The sequence below is a fragment of the Erinaceus europaeus genome, chromosome 2 (genome assembly GCF_950295315.1).
Source record: "Erinaceus europaeus chromosome 2, mEriEur2.1, whole genome shotgun sequence".
NCBI lineage: Eukaryota > Metazoa > Chordata > Mammalia > Eulipotyphla > Erinaceidae > Erinaceus > Erinaceus europaeus.
In genome coordinates this window covers 72,213,742-72,236,425 of record NC_080163.1, presented here as the reverse complement: position 1 = coordinate 72,236,425, position 22,684 = coordinate 72,213,742, and the positions used below count along the sequence as shown (strand labels likewise).

General features: G+C 39.0%; 1 pseudogene; it reads left to right on the top strand.

The window, feature by feature from the left end:
• The first annotated feature begins 6,763 nt into the window (after window positions 1-6,763).
• Window positions 6,764-22,684, top strand: part of LOC132532775 (developmental pluripotency-associated protein 2-like) — a 54,644-nt pseudogene continuing 38,723 nt past the window's right edge.

Genomic DNA, 22,684 nt, shown 5'->3' with positions numbered 1-22,684 from the left:
ACTGCTAGACTGTCATACAGACTAGATGGAGACATAAAAACCTTCTCACTTGAGCAACAGTTGAAAGAATCAACTATCACCAAGTGTGCCCTGAAAGAAGTTCTGAAAGGTCTCCTATAAACAGAACACCATAAATACACCCTATATCAGAACACTCTAAAAATCTACAAGAATGGCATTTATTTATTTGTTTGTTTGTTTGTTTGTTTATAAAAAGTAAACATTGACAAAACCATAGGATAAGAGGGGTACAACTGCACTCAATTCCCACCACCAGATCTCCATATCCCATCCCCTCCCCTGATAGCTTTCCTATTCTTTATCCCTCTGGGAGTATGGACCCAAAGTCATTGTGGGATACAGAAGGTAGAAGGTCTGGTTTATGTAATTGCTTCCCTGCTAAACATGGGTGTTGACTGGTTGACCCATACTCCCAGCCTGCCTCTATCTTTCCCTAGTAAGGTGGGGATCTGGGGACATGGAGCTCCATGACACAATGGTGGGGTTGTCTATGCAGGGAAGTCTGGTCAGCATCAGCTAGCATCAGAAACCTGGTGGCTAAAAGAGAGTTAACATATAAAGTCAAACAAATTGTTGGACAGTTATGAACTTAAATGCTGGAATAGTGCAGATGAACAGTTGGGTGCAACTTCATTTTGTAGACATAGAGTAGGCATATTTCACTTATATTCCAAAGGGCCTGTAGCTATACTAGTATTTTTTTTCCCTAAGACTGAAATCTGATATATAGGTGGAACAAGTTATTGTCTGGGGAGATGATGTCATGGCTGGAAAAGGAACAGAAAGCTGAATCAGGGAAGAGAGTATCTCCATAATATGGGAAAAGGGTGTAAATATTGTTGACTATAAATCCTATCCCTTTGATTTGGTCTGGGGCCCATATACAGCTTAGGTGCCCATGAGACTACTACATCCCTGTAGATCTGAGCTGATATTCTGTAGTCATGAGTAGGAACATTTCAAGTTGCCCCAATATAGACCCATCTTCCTCAGGTATAGCATAGAGAATGTTGTCCAGCCTCCTTTCAGAGGATGGAACATTCTCTACTGTTGTTAATCCAAGTTGAGGGGAAGGTCCTATGGGGGGCCCACACAGGGGTCTATTTTGTTATTCCTAATAGAGATGACCAGTAACAAGTCAGAGGATTTCATTTGAGGTCTAGGCCCACCACACTCTCAGATCTCAAGTTTTATTACAGGACCATTGTAATCAAAATTTCTTGGTATTGGTACTTGAATAGACACACTGACCAGTGGAATAGAATTGAGATCCCAGAAGTAAGCCCCCACCTATGGACATCTAATCTTTGACAACGGTGCCCACACTAATTAATGGGAAAAACAGAGTCTCTTCAACAAATAATGTTGGAAAAAATGGGTTGAAACATGCAGAAGAATGAAACTAAACCACTATATTTCACCGAATACAAAAGTAAATTCCAAGTGGATCAAGGACTTGAATGTTAGACCAGAAACTATCAGATACTTAGAGGAAAATATTGGCTTCTGCTCTTTTCCACATAAATTGTAAAGAAGTCTTCAATGAAATGAAGGCTAAGGCAAGCATAAACCTATGGGACTACATCAAATTAAAAAGCTTTCGCATAGCAAAAGAAACCACTAACCAAACCAAGAGACCTCTCACAGAATTGGAGAAGATATTTACATGCCATACATCAGACAAGAGGCTAATAAGCAGAATATATAAAGAGATTGCCAAACTCAACCACAAGAAAACAAATAACCCCATCCAAAAGTGGGGAGAGGACATGGACAGAATATTCACCACAGAAGAGATCTAAAAGGCTGAGAAACACATGAAAAAATGCTCCAAGTCTTTGATTGTCAGAGAAATGCAAATAAAGACAACAATGAGATACCACTTCACTCCTGTGAGAATGTCATACATCAGAAAAGGTAATAGCAAATGCTGGAGAGGTTGTGGGGTCAAAGGAACCCTCCTGCACTGCTAGTAGGAATTAATGTAAATTGGTCCAACCTCTGTGGAAAACAGTCAGGAGAACTCTAAGAAGGCTAGAAATGGACCTACCCTATGATCCTGCAATTCCTCTCCTGAGATATATCCTAAGGAACCCAACACACTCATCCAAAAAGATTTGTGTACATATATGTTCTTAGCAGCAAAATTAGTAACAGCTAAAACCTGGAAGCAATCCAGGTGTCCAACAACAGATTAGTAGCTGAGCAAGTTGTGGTATATATACACAATGGAATATTACTCAGCTATAAAAAATGGTGACTTCACCATTTTCAGCCAATCTTAGATGGACCTTGAAAAATTCATGTTATGTGAAATAAGTCAGAAAAACAGAAGGATGAATATGGGATGATCTCACTCTCAGGTAGAAGTTGAAAAACAAGATCAGAACAGAAAACACAAGTAGAGCCTGAACTGGAATTGGCATATGTAGGTGGGGGGAGAATATAGGTCCAAAAAGGTAGACCTAGAGGACCTAGGTGTATTGTTATATGGAAAACTCTTCTACTTACTGTCGAATGTAAAACATTAATTCCCCAATAAAGATATTTTTTAAAAAGATTTGCTGTATAATACCCAACATCACCATAATTTATGTTCTTTGACATTATTTATATATAGATGTGCCACCGGTAGCTTCTGTTCTCCCTGGTCTAGGCTTTTGAGAGATTCAATATATCAAAGATTCAGCCTATGTATTAAAAAGACTCAGTCTGTGCTTTAAAAAGTTTGAGACGTATACTCAATTTTTCCCTCTCATATTAATTCAATAGTGATTTATATGACTACAAATTAATAGGAGTGTACATAAACACCATTCCCACCACCAAAAGATTGTGAACCATCCCAACCAACCACCCCATCCCCAGCCTGGGAAGCTGACCTGGGAAGCCGAATATACACCCTCACCCTCACCCCAGGGTTTTTACTACAAATACATATATAATAAAACAAGCTATTTAAAAGTTTCTTATCCTTATAAATGAGTAGATGAGGAACAAAAAAGAATAGGAAACAAGAGTAGAAATTACATTACTCAGGTGAGACCTTTCCTTTCATAGTATTCTCTAATTCCATCCCAGGTGGTTCACTTCCTAACAAAGTCCCAAAACCTAGATATAGACTGGTCCTGTGAGACAGAGCATATGTTCACACGTATCCATAAACTAGGGCAAAATATATACCTGAAAGCAAAATTGAGCTATAGTCTTCAGTGAGTACCCTCCCCCTAACACTTCATCTGCACTATTCCAGCCTTTCCATCCATGATTGTTCAACAATTTGTTTGGCTTTGTATGTTAACTCTCTTTTCATCCACCAGGTTCCAGATGCTAACATGATGCCGACCAGACTTCCCTGGTCAGAAAATCCCACCAATGTGTCCCGGAGCTCCACTTTCCCAGAGACCCACCTACTAGGGAAAGAGAGAGGCAGGCTGGGAGTATGGATTGACCAGTCAACACCCATATTCAGCGAGGAAGCAATTACAAAAGCCAGACCTTCCACCTTTTGCAACCCACAATGACCTTGGGTCCATACTCCCAGAGGGATAAAGAATAGGAAAGCTATCAGGGGAGGGAATGGGATATGGAGATCTGGTGGTGGAAATTGTGTGGAGTTGTACCCCTCTTATCCTATGGTTTTGTTAATGTCTCCTTTTTAAAATAAATTTTTAAAAAAATTTTAAAAGAATGGTTTTTTACTTCATCTTGGATGGAACTTGAAATAATAATGTTAAGCAAAATAAGCCAGAATTATAAAGCTAGATAGACATGGGTGATCTCACTCATGAGCAGAAACAAGAACAGAAGAAAGAAACTAAATAAAATTTGGACTGGTTGTTTATATAACAGCAAAGTGAAGTACTTTGGGGAAGGAGGACAAGGAGAAGGATGAAGGGAGGGGAAGCTTTTAGGTCCTGATACACATTGGTGGACCTTATTTGAGAATTAGAATGTTTTGCAGACACCTGTCTTGGTGAGATGAGAAATTGGGACTTATTTGCCAACAACTATAATGTAAACCATTAACCTCCCAATAGAAAAAAAAGTTATTTCAGGAAATATGTAGGAATAAGGATCTGATTATGATGGGTTCAAGATAAAAGGAAAATAGATTTTTTTTTCTTATTCCTAGTCAGTTACACTAAGGAATTTAGTCTTGCTGTTTATCATATTAGCAGTTCCAGGAAAAGATCACATCTATCTTGGTGGAAGAATTGAATTATTCTGAAGCAATTATTTCTTCAAGCATTACTCCTTTAATGTTATCTTCAGAATCTGTTCATAGCTGAAAATCTTCTTTGTCCTAAAAAAGTTAACAATGAAATGTATGATGTAAAGATTATTGTAAGGTCTCCACATTTCCCACACTATTATCTGGGCCTTTAGGCAATATGTTTGGTGATGAAAAGATAAGTAGCTTCTAGAACATGTACTACAACAAATAGTTATCCCATGGGGCTCTTCAACAGTTGCATCTGTTTTCTCAATTCTGGGCTTGAACATTTCCATAGATTATTCCAACCAAAATTCAAATTAATCCTTGCAATGAAGATAGCACACCCTGAGTAAATAGAGATTTAGTAATCATTTCTCAAGCTACTGTGTTTACCATTAACAAAGTTAGAGTCCACGCCTGAACAACAACAACAACAACAAAAAATTATAATCCTTGAAAAGATACGCACAGTATCCTGGAACCTAACCATTCTTACATATGTATCCTACCCTTCACTTCTTTTTTTTTTTTTTGCCTCCAGGGTTAAAGCTTGGGCTCAGCGCCAGCACTACAAATCCACTGCTCCCAGTGGACATTTTTTTCATTTTATCGGAAAGGACAGAGAGAAATTGAGAGGGTGGGAAAGATAGAGAGGAGGAAAGATAGACACCTGCAGACCTGCTTCCCCACTCATGAAGTGAACCTCCTGCAGGTGGGCAGCCAGGATCCTGCTTGGGCCCTTGCACTTCATACTATGTGTGCTTAACCCAGTGTACCATGGCCTGGCTCCCCCCAACCCTTCACTTCGTATTCTATGTATTTTTCTCAAAATTATTAAATTAGAAATAATAAATGCATTGACTTCCTTTCTTTTTTTAATTATTTAAATGTTTATTATCTCTATTTATTTATTGGGTAGAGATAGCCAGAAATTGAGAGAAGGGGTAGGTAGAGAAAAAGAGAGAGAGAGAGAAATACCTGCAGCCCTGCTTCACCACTAGTGAAACTCCCCCCCTGTAGGTGAGGACTAGGGGCTTGAATATGGGTCCTTGCACATTGTAACATATGCACTAGTTAAAGTGCACGACCACCTGTGCCCAGTTAATTTATTTTCATGTTCGGTCTCCTTCTTTAATATCCCACCAGGATAAATCCTAAAACACCACCAATATAACTCCTCTATATAAGCAATTAACTTGATATTTTGAACCCATTCAGGTTTTAAGATTGTAGGGAAACTGTGAGGATATGGTTGAGCTTGGTGGAACCTCCCATTGAAAGATAAGTATAGGGAGTTGGGCTGTAGTGCAGTGGGTTAAGCTCAGGTGGCCCAAAGCGGAAGGATCCTGGTTCGAGCCCCCTGCTCCCCACCTGCAGGGGGTTCACTTCACAGGCAGTGAAGTAGGTCTGCAGGTGTCTATCTTTCTCTCCCCCTCTCTGTCTTCCCCTCCTCTCTCCATTTCTCTCTGTCCTATGCAACAATGATGACAACAATAATAACAACAATAAAAAAGGGCAACAAAAGGGAATAAATAAAATAAATATTTTTTTAAATCCTGAAAAAAAAAAATAAATAAGATGGGTGCCTGAGGAATATGGTCTTTCCGTCAGCCTCTCTCTACCAGAGATTGAGCATGGGAGAGAACAGCCTTCAGGTTCAGCTTCACCTGTCAGACTCTCCACCTCATAGAGACTCTGCATTCCCAATACAATACCTTACTTCCTTGTCTTTAAATGAAATGGTCTGCTTACTCAAAAGCTACCAGAAGTTATCATACCTGACCCATCTTCTCTCCACCCTCAGGACACACCTCTCTATCTGCTAGCCATTGATAACCCTACTTCCTCGTTCCCAAAATGACTCTCCTACTTACACAGATGCTATCAGAGGCCCCTTTTCTCGCTTCTTTGTTCTTGTCCTTCTGAATAAGACTATAATCAAACCTCACTCTCCTGACATGCAAGGACCCCTACACCCATGCACATCAAAGCCTACCTTTCTCATTCCTTAGATAACTCACCTGATAGTTTTCCCAACCCCTTACCTCTCTCTGCCCCTTTTCTGCTTTAAACATATATGGTATAAATAAGCTACCTCCTTCTGCAACCCCTTAAAATCCTTGCCTCTCTGATCAATAAACAGATCATTGCTATCAACTTGGTCTCAGGGTCATCTCTTCTCGTGGACACAAAGTGAGTCCCTTATGGGACTCAGGCCCTGCTGTCTTGGGTGACATTCTCCTAGACCCCTACATCTGGTACACATCAGGGTGGGCACATCAGGAGTCTGCACCTGAGAAGAGACTTCCCCACAAGAAGAACAGCATAAGATTATACTGGAGATCAGAATAAGAAACTCTATTTATTGAATCCACAAAAACAAAGATGTTACTACTTTGCATCATCACAGCATATGGTGTGTCTGTTACACAGAATATGCTAATGGCTAGAACAAACTTCCTCTACCCTCAATTGCAGTATTTGAATATTATCAGAGTAGTTTTTGCTTATATAAATTTCAGGATGGGCATTCCTCATCAAGTGGTTCTCACAGATTTTCCTCCTAGCAACATCTCAGGAATTCAGGCTGTTTCCATCTTGAGGTTTCATGGTACCTGTGATATTTTCTTCCAATAGTTAAAAGGAAGAAAAAAAAGTGAGAAGTTATACAAAAGGTTTGTTAGCCAGTCCCAAAAATATACTATTTACTACTACAATATACCTCTGTTCAATGCCAGTCATAATATGATTATAATATAACTTCAAGGGAAATGAATAAATGCATTATTTTTGTCTGCTTAGGTAGGGGAAATATGACTTCTCACTATCTAGGTAGTCTCTGTCACAGATTTTATTTTGGTCATACAATCTCTGTTCATTCTTCCTTCTACATGGAAAGCATACTCACCTCCTCACTAATGACAATAACTCAAAAATAATAAAATCATTACCTATTTCAAACACATCTCAGCATATCTACTTTATATGATGCTCAGCCTTTCATTAGAGCTGATTATGTTTCTTTCATTCTAGTCATCTATAAATGTAAAAACAAATTGGGGGGCTGGGAGGCAGGTTACTTAACTGAGTTTATGCCTTGCCAGGCACTGGGCCCTGGGTTCAAAACTGGGAGTTTGCTCTGTGTGAGCACATCCAAGTGTGAGGACCCAGCTTCATTTCCTAGCACTACATAAAAAGTGTGTTTGTTCATCACCATACATACATTGATGACATGCAATAGTGGAACACTGATATTTCATTTACAAAAGGATGAAATGAAGTGGGGCCTATCATTTAATGGTCGATAGCATTTTTGAAATTCTTTTAGATAGATAATGTGGACCCTGAAATTGTAGTAGGAAATGATGATAAGACTACACTCTCTTCCCCTCTCTCTTGTCATATCTGAAACTTCACTAATCCAAGCTGATTTTTTAAAATTTATTTCTTTATTGGGGAATTAATATTTTTATATTCAACAGTAAATACAATAGTTTATACATGCATAACATTCCCCAGTTTCCCATTTAACAATACAACCCCCACTATGTCATTTGTCATCCTTCATGGACCTGTATTCTCCCCACCCACCCACCCCAGAGTCTTTTACTTTGGTGCGATATGTCAGAAACAGAAGGATGAATATGGGATGATCTCACTCTCAGGCAGAAGTTGAAAAACAAGATCAGAAAAGAAAACACAAGTAGAACCTGAAATGGAATTGGCATATCGCACCCAGCTGATTTTTTTTTTTTCAGCTAGAAAATGAGAGAGGGAGAGGCTAAAAGGTGAAAGAAATTATAGCACCAAAGCTTCCTTCAAGGTGGTGGGAGTCAGTCTCCAACCTGTATTATGTTCATGGGAAAGCAACACACTATCCTAATGAACTATTTTGTAAGGTTTCTCTTACATTTTTCAAAAAAAAATGTCTGTCCATTCTTTTCTGTGACCTTGGTATCAACCTCTGAGAGAGTTCCTTTATGCCTTTTGTTCTCTTTAATCATGTGAGAAGGGGAATAAAGGGAGCATTCCCTTTAGGAGTCTTGGAAATCTATGTTCAAGGGGCCAAGCAGTGGCACTCAGTTAAGTGCACTTATTACCAAGCTTAAGGACCCAAGTTTGAACCCCCACTCCCTACCTGCAGGGTGTCTGCTTGACAAGTGGTGAAAAAGGTCTCCAGGTGCCTATCTTTCTCTCCCTCCCTCTATCTCCCCATTCTCTCTCAATTTCTCTCTGTCCTAATAAAAAAATTTTTTTCTAATAAAAAAATTAGAATAAAAAAAATGACCACCAGGAGCGTTGGTTTCATAGTTCTGGCACCAAGCTCCAGCAAGAAACCTGGTGGCAATAAAATAATAATAATAAAAAAGTCAATATTAGGAAAGTTGGAGTTGCAAAGGTTGTTTGAAGTCTACAGTGGTAAAAAGTGAGATTTTGGTTATTGTTGTTGTTTTGTGACTTATTTAGAAATCAAAATTCCTAATATATAATTTCTAATATATAGTATACTTCTGAACAGCTTGCTTTCTGACTGCTGTATGTACCTAAAACTACAAAGATTTTTTTTCTAGAGATAATTCTAAAATCTGTTTCAACTTTCTGCTTTTTTGTCACCATAAAAATCTCTCTCAATTTAATAATATCTGCCTTGAGGGTATAGCTTTTGAATGGTCATACTCTAGTCTTACACTAATGATTTTGTGTGTCATTTAATTCACCTAAAAAGATTCTCTGAACTGTTGGTCTTTAAACTATTCTTTTTGTGGTTGTTGTTGTTACATTTCTAACTGTCCAGATTTTAGAAAGGGATGGCTCTCTAACTCTGCAAAATTAAATTTCTAGGTCTTCTATCCCTCTTCATTTATGCTTGCAAACTAGCCAGTTTTTTCTCAAATCATTCCTTGGTCAAAGACTACAAAATCACACACCATTAGAATCATGTGTTTGACTTTTTTTTAATGAAAAATCCTGTTTTTCATTTATTTTTTTTTCAAGAGCTCAGTATAATAAGCACATGTTCTACCTTCCAAGTCTTCACAGGAAAAAGTTTTACCAAGTATCTTGCCACTGCATAATAAGATTACCATTTTTCCAGTCAGTTTTAGTTTTCTTACTGACCATAGCCAATTGACAAGCCTATCCATATATTTCAAAATTTTATTATGAAGTAACTCCAACATACGAAAATCTGTATTTAAATAGGCTAGATTCTGTAGCAAAAAAACCTACTTAGCCAAATGCAATAAAAATATATTTTTTTAACTCAAGTCCAGTGCAGGTATTCTTTGTTTGGTGGTTCTCTTAAACCTTGCAAGCTGGGCCAGGTGTTGCAACACCCAATTAAGCATGCATGCTACCACATGCAAGGACCTGATTCAAGTCCCCAGTCCTTACCCACGTGGGGGGGGGGGGGAGAGAAGCTTCACAAGTAGTGAAGCAAGGTCTTTTTTTCTCCTCCTTCTCTCCCTCTCAATTTTTCTATCCTATCAAGTGAAAAGAAAAGGGTGACTAAAAAAAGGGGAGGGTAGGAATGACTATGAGAGTGGTGGATTCATTGTGCTGCCACAAAGTCTGACAAATAACCTTGGTGACAATAAAAAAAAAGGGGGGGGAGTCGGACAGTAACGCAATGGGTTAAGTGCAGGTGGCACAAAGCACAAAGGCCGGCATAAAGATCCGGGTTCGAGCCCTGGCTCCCCACCTGCAGGGGAGTTGCTTCACAGGTAGTCTGCAGGTGTCTATCTTTCTCTCCCCCTCTTGTCTTCCCCTCCTCTCTCTATTTCTTTCTGTCCTATCCAACAACGACGACATCAATAACAACAACAATAACAACTACAACAGTAAAACAAGGGCAACAAAAGGAAATAAATAAATAATTTTTTTTTTTTAAAAAGGTTTTACCCCACCTGCGGGGGGGGGGGGGTCACATCACAAGCAGTGAAGAATATCTGCATGTGGGAGTCGGGCAGTGGCGCAGCTGATTAAGTGCACATGGCTCAAAGCCCAAGGACTGGCATAAGGATCCTGCTTCAAGTGCCCAGCTGTTAACCTGAAGGGGAGTGGTTTCACAGGTGGTGATGCAAGTCTGCAGGTGTCTATCTTTCTCTCCCCCTCTCTGTCTTCCCCTCCTCTCTCCATCTCTCTCTGTCCTACCCAACAATAACAACATCAATAACAACAACAATCATAACTACAACAACAATGAAAAACAAGTGCAACAAAAGGGAAAATAAGTAATAAATACTGATCATTTTACAAATTCAAGATAATCCTGGAATAATTCACTTAACATATGAAGGAGGATTTAAGACTATTCTTAAGAGTAATATATAAAATTTCTTAACATTTTTTACAGAACTTAACCATATAGTCCTAATCTCATAGCAAAGAAAATGGAGTCATGAAGTCTTCCTATGTTCCTGAGAAAATAGGATTGGTGAGCATCTATTTCACTCTAGAATGAATTTAGCTAGAATAAGCGAGTATCCTAATATTAACATATTTTCTCTTTTCTTGCCCCACCTTTCAGATTGATTTGTTTTTTCCACTTGTTCCCACTAATTTTCCAGGGCCAACTCTCCCTCTAGTGAACTATATCTGTGTTAGCAGAATTAGGTAATAAGGGTTTATAATCCAGTTTATAGAATTATAGTGGGAGCATCTACTGATCCCAACCTAATCAATGGAACAAGTACCAACTCAGCATGCTCCACTTCACACTGTGTCCAGAGACATCAGGCATGGAATGTCAACCCTGCAACCTCATTACTCGGGTGAGACCTTTTCTTTCATAGGATTTTCTAATTACATTTAAGGTGGCTCACTTCCAACAAAGTCCCAAAACCTAGATATAAACCAGGCCTCATGAAATAGAGCATATGTTCATATAAATTAGGGCAAAATATACACCTGAAAGCAAAAGTACACAATAGTCTGCAGTGAGTCAGGATAAGCAGAAAGCAAGTAGAAAGACCTAAAAAGACACCATAAAGTTCCCAATGAAATAGTCTCTACTTAGATTTAGATACCCTCTTCACCTACTTCCTATTATACTTCCCTCACTCACTCCAAAGCTAACCTTATCAAAGCAAGGACTGCAAAAGGACTGAATAAGGGCAAAAGACTGGCATATTTTAGAGATGACTTTTTTAGTCACTATCAGGCCACCCCATTAGCTGGGGCCCTAGTCAGGGAGTTCTGAGATTCTCAAACAGACATCATGGGCCTAGATCTCGAACAGATCCCTCTCTCCATTGTTAGCAGTCATCTATATCAGAAACAACACAATAGACCCCTTTGTGGGCCCCCATAGGACCTTGCCCTCAATGTGGATCAACCACGGTAGAGAATGTTCCATCCTCTGAAGAGAGGCTAGACAACATTATCTATCTTCCACCTGAGGAAGATGGGTCCTGAAATTGGGGCAGCTTGGAACGTTCCTACTCATGACCACAGAATGTGAACTCAGATCTACAGAGATGCAGAGGTCACATAGGACCCCAGATCAGATCAAATCAGTGCGGTTTGCTGTCAACAATATGTATACCCCTTTCCCATATTTGGGAGCTACTCTCTTCCCTGATCCAGCTTTCTGGTCCTTTTCCCAGCCATGATATTATCTCCCCAGATAATAACTTGAATCCACCTGCGTATCAGATGTCAGGCTTAGGAAAAAAGAAAAAAAAAAAAAAAAAGCTAATATAGCCATGGGCTCTTTTGAATATAATTAAAATAGGCCTACTAGCTATCTCCAAAACCGAAACTCCAAATCTTCATCTGCACTATTCTAGCCTTTAGGTTCATGATTAGTCAACAATTTGTTTGGCTCTATATGTTAACTCTTTTTTCAGCCACCAGGTTCCACATGCTAACATGATTCCAACTGAACTTCCCTGGGCAGATGACCCCACCAATGTGTCCTGGAGCCCCACTTCCCCAGAACCCCACCCAACTAGGGAGAGAGAGGCTGGGAGTATAGATCCACCTTTCAACACTCATGTTCTGCGGGGAAGCAATTACAGAAGCCAGACCTTCCACCTTCTGCACTCCATAATGACCCTGGGTCCATACTCCCAGAAGGATAAAGAATAGGAAAGCTATCAGAGGATGGGATGGGATATGGAGTTCTGGTGGTGGGAACTGTGTGGAGTTGTACCCCTCTTATCCTATGGTTTTTGTCAGTGTTTCCTTTTCATAAATAAGATTTTTTAAATTTGCTGAGGGTGACACTAGACCTGAAAGGAAAATAAAAAGCTATAGTAGGAGAAGGGAGAAGATAAAGGGAAAATATAAGAATACATGCATTTGAGATCACCAAAATATCTCACCTGGATAGTGTGCCTGCTTTCCATGCTTGAGATCCAGGTATAAGCCCAGGCCCCACCTCAGCTTTGTGTGCTTATATGGAGAGAGAGAGATAGAGAGAAACACGAGAGACAGAGAGACAGGGAGAGAAGGAAAGAGATAAACAGAGGGGGTGGTAAATCCCCAGATATGGGGGTGAGGAATGACTAGCTCAAGTAGGGACAGTCTATCCCATCCAGAAGGAATTTTTTAAGATGTCAAAAATAACATGATATGCAGAGTATTTTATATGTATATGTGTAGACATACATACATATATATATATATATATATACTTTACTGTTTCCTATATGCTATAAACACTTATATCCTGAATAATCTATTTTAATCTACACAACAGCCCTACTTGTGAGACAGGCTGTTTAACAAGAGGACATGGTAACATTTAGAACCAGAACTGTGCTGCTATGATCATAGCTGTATGCCGGGCTAGTCGCAGGTGGGAGAAAGAGATGATCCAGGAACCAAGCTCGTGGGGTAGCAATACAAATCTTTATTCCTGTGTGCACCCCAGAGTCCAGCGTGAGTGCAGCAGGTTAAGCCAAGTAGATCCAAAAACCGCAGTGGCCGGTGTCTGCCTCCCCCTGCATGCCTGCCCTCTTCTAGGTCTGGACACAGAAGAGAGGAAGAGAGAGAAACCAGAAACAGAAGTGGCTTTATAGGATAAAACCAGAAGTGAAAAGTCAGAAACGGAAATGGCTAGGAAAGGGGGTGGAGAGAGGCAAAAGCATGCTGGGAAGGTGGAAGCTTCCTTAGCAACTATTGCGAGGGTTTTAGCTGGTGGGATTAATGTTACCCTCCAGGGCAGGTCTCGAGGTAGAAAGAAGATAGATCAGGCAAAACAATGATTATGTAAATAGGCCATATTATCAACAATGCAGGGTGGGGATGGCTTAATGACCAACAGCTATAAATAGATATTTTTGGATAGGTGTTTTTATTTCCTTTGGATAAATCTCCAGGAGATAATTTCACTTATAGGTGGAATTTTAGAAACAAGGGCAGAAAGGGAAAACATAAAGTGAAACTTGGACTGGGTAAGGTTTGTTACATCAAAGCAAAAAATTATGGGGAAAGGCAGGCTTGGGGACATGGGAGGAGGGAACAGAATGTCCCCTTGTTTTCTTGTGTATGATAATGGAAAATTATCTCAGTTGGTAATGAGCGTATTCTGCAGACATCTACCATGGGGAGAAGAGGAATTGTACCCATTTGTCCGTAGTTGTATTGTAAACTATTAAAGCCCCCTCATAAAGTGATAAGAAAAGTTTTAAGATTAAATAAGAACAATAAAGGCCAGAGAATATGATTTGGTGTTAATGCAGGTACTGATCTCTTAGAACAGTGAAACCAAAGCCACATTCCTATAGGTTTAGAGTGAAGGAGGCTAAGAAGCAAAAAAAAAAAAAAAAAAAAAAAAAGAATGTAAGTGGGATTCTTATATGGGTTGCTTTACCTCTTAGAGCTTAATATATTTCTTAATCCAGTATGTATATTAGTCATATTACCAATTGTCAATATCCTGGAGAGGATTAAATTAAATAAAACAGTATATTTAGCACATATTATAGTATAAAGCACTGTTCAATTAATGTATTTTCTCACCTTTTCTAGTTGCTTTGTGAAGTCCAAACCAACAGAGACATATAAAATTGCTATAATATTGAACTTTTTTTTAGAAATTCTCTTAAAAACAGGGACAGGCAGAGTTGGTAAACTTTTCAAATAGGTTATTGAAAGCCTAGTGGATGTCACTGACTGTGTCCAAAAGTTGAATTGGAAAGGAAGCATATAAATAGATATGATACTTTTTGAAAATGAAAACAAATATTAGAATAAAAGAAATAAAGTAAGAAAACGCATTAACCATGGTGTGGGGGGCTTGGTTTGCTATTAGAGCAAAATAATTGATGTTTCTATCTTAGATGATTGTAGCATTTAACTAATCAGACCAAAATACTATAGAGCATTAGATTGCTTTCTGTATGCAGTATAAGCATTGTAAATCATCAAAGCAGATGAACTATGTGGGATTGGCAAAAATATAAAAATTGAGTTAAGAGTGAATATTGTATTTTTAAGTTAATCTATAATGTTAGCCCCAAGGACATATGAAGGCAGTCAGAAAATGTCAAAGATAAAAACGTTAATTAGATCATTTGGTTTCTTCCCTAAAGCAGGCTATAGTGTTGACGCTTTATTGACATTTGGAAATGTAAAATTTCTTCTCTACCAACTCACCCTTAACTGAATCAGTAAAGGTAATCTAATGTTTTAGAGTTGAGAGACTGTGCTTGCTAGGAGTAGTCATCAAGGAATAATACTCTTTAATCCAGCCAAAAGGAATATCTGTAGGAATATGTGCTTAGAATCTCTTGGAAATATTCCTCAAGAAGCCATTTTATTTGTTTTTTATATTATTTGTATTAGCATATATGCAAGAAAAGGAACTGTAAGGAAGTTGGAATATAATTCACCACATAGGATATCTGTCTCAGAATGTGTACCACATGGAAATACCAGGACATGGAAGGAACATCTAGTGTAGGAAAATCTAGGTCTCTCTCTCTCATGAAAGGAATGAGAAAGTTGGACCAGAGATAGTGAAATTCCACACTGTATGTAACCCTCATAAAGGGGAAAAAAAAATGGAGTTATAGTTGCTAGAGTGGACATGTGCTTCAATAGAGCATATAGAATGCACATTTCAGAAAATACAAGTCTGCATAAATCCCACTCATAAGCAATATAGACACGCAGAAGATACATACATATACATACAAACACTAGAGACTATATGTCTGTATCTGGTATACTCATAGAATGTTTTTGATGGACCAGAAAAATAGTTCACTACGTAAACTGTGTGCCATGCCATGTCCACAGTCCAGGTTCAAAACCCAGCAGCACATGGATGTGCCTTGCCACTGAGTGATGCTCCACTTCTATGGTATGATACTTCCTCTCTTTAGTATAAAAATTTTAACTCAGCCCAGGAGCAGTGAAACCATGCATTTCCAAGGCCCCCCAGCTCAAAAAAAAAAAAAAAAAAAAACTTTGAAGATCTAGTTACATATTCAACTTTACTAATGGGTATAAAGTTGTTCCCAAGAGTCAAAAGTATACTTAACCATCAGTTAAAATTTAACTGTCATTTAAAAAGTGTATTTAACTGCCATCCCCTAGTGATTTTTATGCAGAGGGTAAGAACACCATACTATAAAAAGCAAAAACAATCTTTTTTATTTATAAAAAGGAAACATTGACAAAACCATAAGATAAGACAGGTACAGCTCCACATAATTCCCACCTCCAGATTTCCATATCCCCTCCCCTAGCTTTCTTATTCTTTATCCCTCTGGGAGTATGGAACCAAGGTCATTGTGGGATGCAGAAAGTGGAAGGTCTGACATCTGTAATTGCTTCCCCGCTGAATATGGGCATTGAAATGTGGATCCATACTCCCAGCCAACCTCTCTCTTTCCCTAGTAGGGTGGGGTTCTGGGGAAGCAGAGCTCTAGGACACATTGGTGGGGTTGTTTGTCCAGGGAAGTCTGGTTGGCATCATGCTAGCATCTGAAACCTGGTGGCTGAAAAGAGAGTTAACATACAAAGCCAAACAAATTGTTGAACAATCATGAACCTAAAGGCTGGAATAGTGCAGATGAAGAGTGGAGATGTCCTCCATTTTGTAGATAGCTAATAGGCATATTTTAGTTTTATACCAAAGGGCCTGTGGCAATACTAGTTTGTTTTTGTTTTTGTTTTTGTTTTGCTTTTCCCTGAGCAAGAAATCTGGTATGCAGGAGGATCCAAGTTATTGTCTGGGGAGATGATGTCATGGCTGGCAGAAGGACCAGAAAACTGGATCAGGGAAGAGAGTAGCTCCCTAATATGGGAAAGGACTATAAATATTGTTGACTGTAAACCCCACTGATTTGATTTGGTCTGGGGCCCACATTCAGCTTAGGAGCCTATGTGACCACTGCATCCCTATAGATCTGAGCTGACATTCTGTGGTTATGAGTAGGGGCATTCCAAGCTGCCCCAATATCTACCCATCTTCCTTAGGTGTAGCATAGAGTATGTTGTCCATCCTCCCTTCAGAGGATGGAACATTCTCTACCATTGTTGATCCAAGTTGAGGGCAAGGTCCTATGGAGGGCCCACAAAAGGGTCTATTTTGTTCTTCCCAATAGAGATGACTGGTAACAATGTAGAGAGGAATTTATTTGAAGCCTAGGCCCATCATGTCTGTTTGGGAATCTCAGGATTCCCCGAATAGGGCCCCAGCTAATGGGGTGGCCTGATAGAGACTAAAGAGTCATCATTAAAGTATGCCAGTCTCTTGCCCTTATTCAGCTTTTGCAGTCCTTGCTTTGCTAAGGTTACCTTTGGAGTGAGTGAGAGAACTGTAAAAGGAAGTAGGTGAGGAGGGTGTCTAAGTCTAATTAGATACTATTTCATTATGAACTTTATACTGAACTCACTGCGCTATTATGTACTTTTGCTTTCAGGTATACATTTTGCCCTAATTTATGGATACATGTGAACATATGGTCTATCTCACAGGACCTGGTCTATATCTATGTTTTGGGACTTTATTAGGAAGTGAACCTCCTGGAATGGAATTAGAGAATCCTATGAAAGGAAAGGTCTCACCCAAGTAATGAGGCTGAAGGGTTGACATTCCATGCCTGAAGTCTTTGGACACAGTCTGAAGTGAAGCAGAAGGTGGTACTCCTTGCATTGATTAGATTGGGATCGGCGGATACAATATCATTTGGTATGAATTGAGAGAAGTATGCAGGAAAGTGAGCCCCACCCTAGAGGTTCCAGGACTAGGGAAAATATAGGCCCTATAGAGGAAATAAGAGGTACTTGCTGTCTTAGGGCTAAGAAGACAATAGATAGTAATTGCTATAACATTATTTAGCAATTGGGTTAACATTGAAATAACCCTTTGTTAGGATTTGCTGTATCATACACAAGGTCACCATAATTTATGTCCTTTGACATTATTTGTATATAGCTTTGCCACCGGTTGCTTCTGTTATCCCTGGTCTAAGCTTTTTTTTTTTTTTTTTTTTCCTCCTCCAGGGTTATTGCTGGGCTCGGTGCCTGCACCATGAATCCACCGCTCCTGGAGGCCATTTTTTTTTCCCCTTTTGTTGCCCTTGTTGTAGCTTCGTTGTGGTTATTATTATTGCCCTTGTTGACACAATTCGTTGTTGGATAGGACAGAGAGAAATGGAGAGAGGAGGGGAAGACAGAGAGGAGGAGAGAAAGATAGACACCTGCAGACCTGCTTCACCGCCTGTGAAGCGACTCCCCTACAGGTGGGGGGCCGGGGGCTCGAACCGGGATCCTTACACCAGTCCCTGCGCTTTGCGCCACATGCGCTTAACCCACTGCGCCACCGCCCAACCCCCTGGTCTAAGCTTTTAAGAGTCATCATATCAAAGACTCAGCCTATGGTCTATGAATTAAAAAGTTTGAGACATTCAATCAATTTTTCACTCTCATATTAATTAAATAGCTATTTATTTGACTACAAAATAATGCATGAACACTATTCCCACCACCAAAATACTGTTTCACATTCCATTCCCCCTAGACCCCCTCCGCTGCCCTGTGAAGCTGAACATTCACCATCACCCTCACCCCAGAGTTTTTGCATTGATGCCCTACTTCAAATTCAGTCAAATCCTGCTTTTAGTTCCACTTTCTAGTCTTCTTTCTCAACTTCTGTTGATGAGTGAAATCATCCCATACTCATCTTTATCTTTCTGACTTAGCTCACTTAACATACTTCCTTCTAGCTCCATCCAAGATGGGTCAGAGAAGGTGGGTTCATTGTTCTTAATAGCTGTGTTGTATTCCATTGTGTATATATACCACAACTTTCTCACCCACTCATCTGTTGTTGGGCACCTGGGTTGCTTCCAGGTTTTAGCTATTACAAATTGTGCTGCTATGAACATAGGTGAACACATATCTTTTTGGTTTGCTGTTATAGAGTCCTTGGGGTGTATCCCCAGGAGAGGAATTACTGGGTCGTATGGAAGACATATGTCCATGTCTAGCCTAGTGAGAGTTCTCCAGACTGCTCTCCACAGAGGCTGGACCAGTTTACATTCCCACCAGCAGTACAAAAGGGTTCCTCTGTCCCCACAGCCTCTCCAGCATTTGTTGCTGCTGTCCTTTTTGATGTATGCCATTCTCACAGGAGTGAAGTGGTATCTCAATGTTGCCTTTATTTGCATTTCTCTGACAATCAGTGACCTGGAGCAGTTTTTCATGTGTTTGGTAGCCTTTTGGATATCCTCTGAAGTGAATGTTTTGTTCATATCCTCTTCCCATTTTTGGATGGGGTCATTTGCTTTTTTGTTGCTAAGTTTGCTGAGCTCTTTGTATACTTTGGTTATTAGTCTCTTGTCTGATGTTTGGCATGTGAAGATCTTCTCCCATTCTGTGAGGGTCCTCTTTGTTTATGTGATAGTTTCTTTGGCTGTGCAGAAGCTTTTCAACATGATGTAGTCCCATTGGTTTGTTTCTGCTTTGGTCTTCCTTGCAATTGGGTTTGTTTCATTAAAGATGTCCTTGAGGTTTAGGTGGGAAAGTGTTTCACCAATGTTTTCCTCTAAGTATTTGATAGTTTCTGGTCTAACATCCAGGTCCTTGATCCATTTGGAGTTGACTTTTGTTTCTGGTGAGATAAGGTGATTCAGTTTCATTCTTGTGCAGAAGCTTTTCTATTTGATGTAGTCCCATTGGTTTGTTTCTACTTTAGTCTTCCTGGCAATTTGGTTTGTATCATCAAAGATGTCCTTGAGTTTTAGATGGGAAAGTGTTCTACAGATTTTTTTCCTCTAAGTATTATATAGTTACTGGCCTAACATTCATATCCTTGATCTATTTGGAGTTGATTTTTGTTTCTAGTGAGATAAAGTAGTTCAGGTTCATTCTTGTGCATATTTCAACCCAGTTTTCCCAGCACCATTTATTGAAGAGAGCTTCCTTCTCCACTTAATACTTTGGGGCCCCTTATCAAGGATTAGATGTCCATAGGTATGGGAGAAAAACAAAATTATTTAAATGTCAAATTTTTAAGTTATTTACAATAAGGAAATAAATGTATTGCAGCTAGTACCATTGCCTAAGCAGCTCTAATTTTGAACAGAGTAAGGTAACCTAAGTTATCTGGTTCTGGGCCTCTGGTTCATTACAGTCATTCTGTAATTAGAGGCCACACTGAATATGTAGGTGTTTCCTCCACTGAAGTAATGTAGTGATTTAAATGCAGAGTATATACAAGGCATGCACAATTTAACATTTACTATTTCTTGTGTGCAGGAGGTGGGAAACTATTGAAGTCATCCCACAGATGGGTCTGCCATCTTTCTATACTTCTTGATTGATTTCTTCTCCACTGACTTTCACTTGACTTTTATGAGCACATCCAACACAGTTTAGTTTTATCCAGATCTGTCAAAACTCTGATCTCTCCTAATCAAATATTCCTATCAATGACCCCATAATTCTGTTAAATCCTGGGCTTCCCTTAAACCACTGCTTGTTTGCTAATTTTTCTGTTCTTCATGAGAACCCTACCTTTATTTCATTTCTTATTCATCATCTCAGCAATTTTTTGACACTGAGTGAAGCACCTCTGTACATTTCCATCTTTCTAATTTTAAAAAGTACAAGCCCTACATCAGTCTAACTGACCATTCTCTTGATACTCAAACCAAGACACTAGGTTTAGAGACACTTGAAAAAACTATGCAGACATTTGCTACTGTAAACTCATGACATATACCTCAAATGACTTTTTTCTAGTTTATTTTTTTCTATGCTGGATATTGTTAATATTTTTCTTATAATACAAAGTATTTTCTTGAGTGTGATATATTTTATTTTTGTGTTAATTATATTTGAATTAGATAGGTTTTTTCTAGGATAAACTATTGTAAGAATTATTTGAGAAGGTGGGTAAGTAAGCTATTTCTTATCCCATGGAAGACACCACAGAAACTCCATGGACAATGGAGCAGTGTTATGTATCTCTATGGTTCTCTCTCTCTCTCTCTCTCTCTCTTTCTCTCTCTCCCTCCCTCCCTCCCTCTCTCTTTTTTCTCTTACTAAACTGAGTCAAATATTACCAACAATATTTCCCCTCTCTTGCTAAATTAAAAAAGAAAGGAAGAGAGAAAGAAGAAAGGTAGGAAGAAAGAAAGAAAGAAAGAAAGAAAGAAAGAAAGAAAGAAAGAAAGAAAGAAATTGGACCTATGAGGCAGTTCAATGTAACCTGTATCGAAAGAGGCCTTGAGTTCATCCTCTGGCTATTTTATTCTTTTTCTTTTCTTTTCTTTTCATTTATCTTATTTCTTTCTTTTTTTCTTTTTTCTTTTGTTTTCTTTTATTCTTTTTTCTATTTTTTTATCTTTTTATCAGAATTTTTATCTTTTTATCAACTTTGGCATAGGGTGGTGCCTCATATTGAGCCTGAGACCTTGAAGTCTTGGACATGAAAATCTTTTTCATAGCAGTTGTGCTCTTTCCCATTGCCTGGTTCTGCATTAATTTTAATGTAGTAGAGTACAGAAGCTTTATCTTTCAGTCGTCTTGTGTTCAAAGATTCTTAGTAACACAGTTTTTATCTGTTACTAAGTGACCTGTGCTTCACTGAATAGACAATTACCAGATGGTTTCGGTTATATGTGCAAATTAAAGAACTGAAACATATGAACTATGATAAATAAAATAAGTTAAGATAAAGGGGCTGAACAGTGGCACACCTGGGTAAGCACACATAGTACTAAGTGTAGGATCCATCTAAGAGTCGAAGGAAGGAGGGAGTTCAATATTTATTATATTATATTATTAATTATATTATATTATTAATTGTATTATATTATTTATTATATTATATTATATTATTAATTATATTATATTATTTTATATTATATTATTTTATATTATATTATATGGGAAGAGGTCTTTTAGAGGTCTAGGCTCATTGCATCTATGGAGAAATCCAAGGATTCCCTGATTAGGGCCCTAGGTGATAGTGTGGCCTGGCAGTGACTTAAAAGGCCATTAAGTGAGATAGACTCTTGCTTTCTAAAAGACCCCTTCCCTTTCTCCACTATCACTGGTCACTTTCTTCAGGAATATCATTGTTAAGCCCTTTTGTGGGGCTTCTTCAGGACCATACCCTTACTATGAACTAACAATAGTAAGGATGGTCCCCCTGGGTCATCCTGCTGGTCCTAAAATGAAGACAACCTAGAATGTTCCTAGTTGTGATTATGGGTTATGAACACAGACTGACAGGGACTCAGAGGTTATACAGGCTCCAGTGCTAAATAACAATATACATGGGCCCTGGGTCAGAGTGACATGGTAAACAGTTAATTGCATTTATATGTTTTCTTCAAGTTTGGGAACACTCTCTGCCCTGATGCAGCTTTCTAGTCCTATTCTCAACTCTGAAACCATTTTCCCAGATAATATTTTTAGTCTACCTTGGTCCAGACTCCCAGAGAGTGAGAAATGTTAGGGAGAAATGACCAGAGGGCTCTGAACTCCAGTTCCAACTGGACCCAGAGAGAAAAGACGAAAGAAAAAGGAAGTAGTAGGTGTGACTTAGAAAGGGAGGGAAGGCAGGACCATAGAAATAATGAGCAAAAATATGTAAATATAAGTAGATAGTGATTATGGATCGACCAGTCAATGCTCATGTTCAGCGGGGAAGCAATTACAGAAGCCAGACCTTCCACCCTCTGCAACCCACAACAACCCTGGATCCATACTCCCAGAGAGATAGAGAATGGAAAGGCTATCAGGGGAGGGGGCGGGATGTGGAGATCGGGTTATGGGAATTGTGCAGAATTGTACCCCTCTTATTCTATGGTTTTGTTAATGTCTCCTTTCTTAAATAAATTTTAAAAAATTCAGCACCAAGAAAAAAAAATAATAATACTCAGTCCGTATCTGTGATCTCAGGAGAACTAACTCAGTTTCCAGTGGAACAAGAATGGAGACACAGAACTCTAGTGGTGGGAAAGGTGTAAA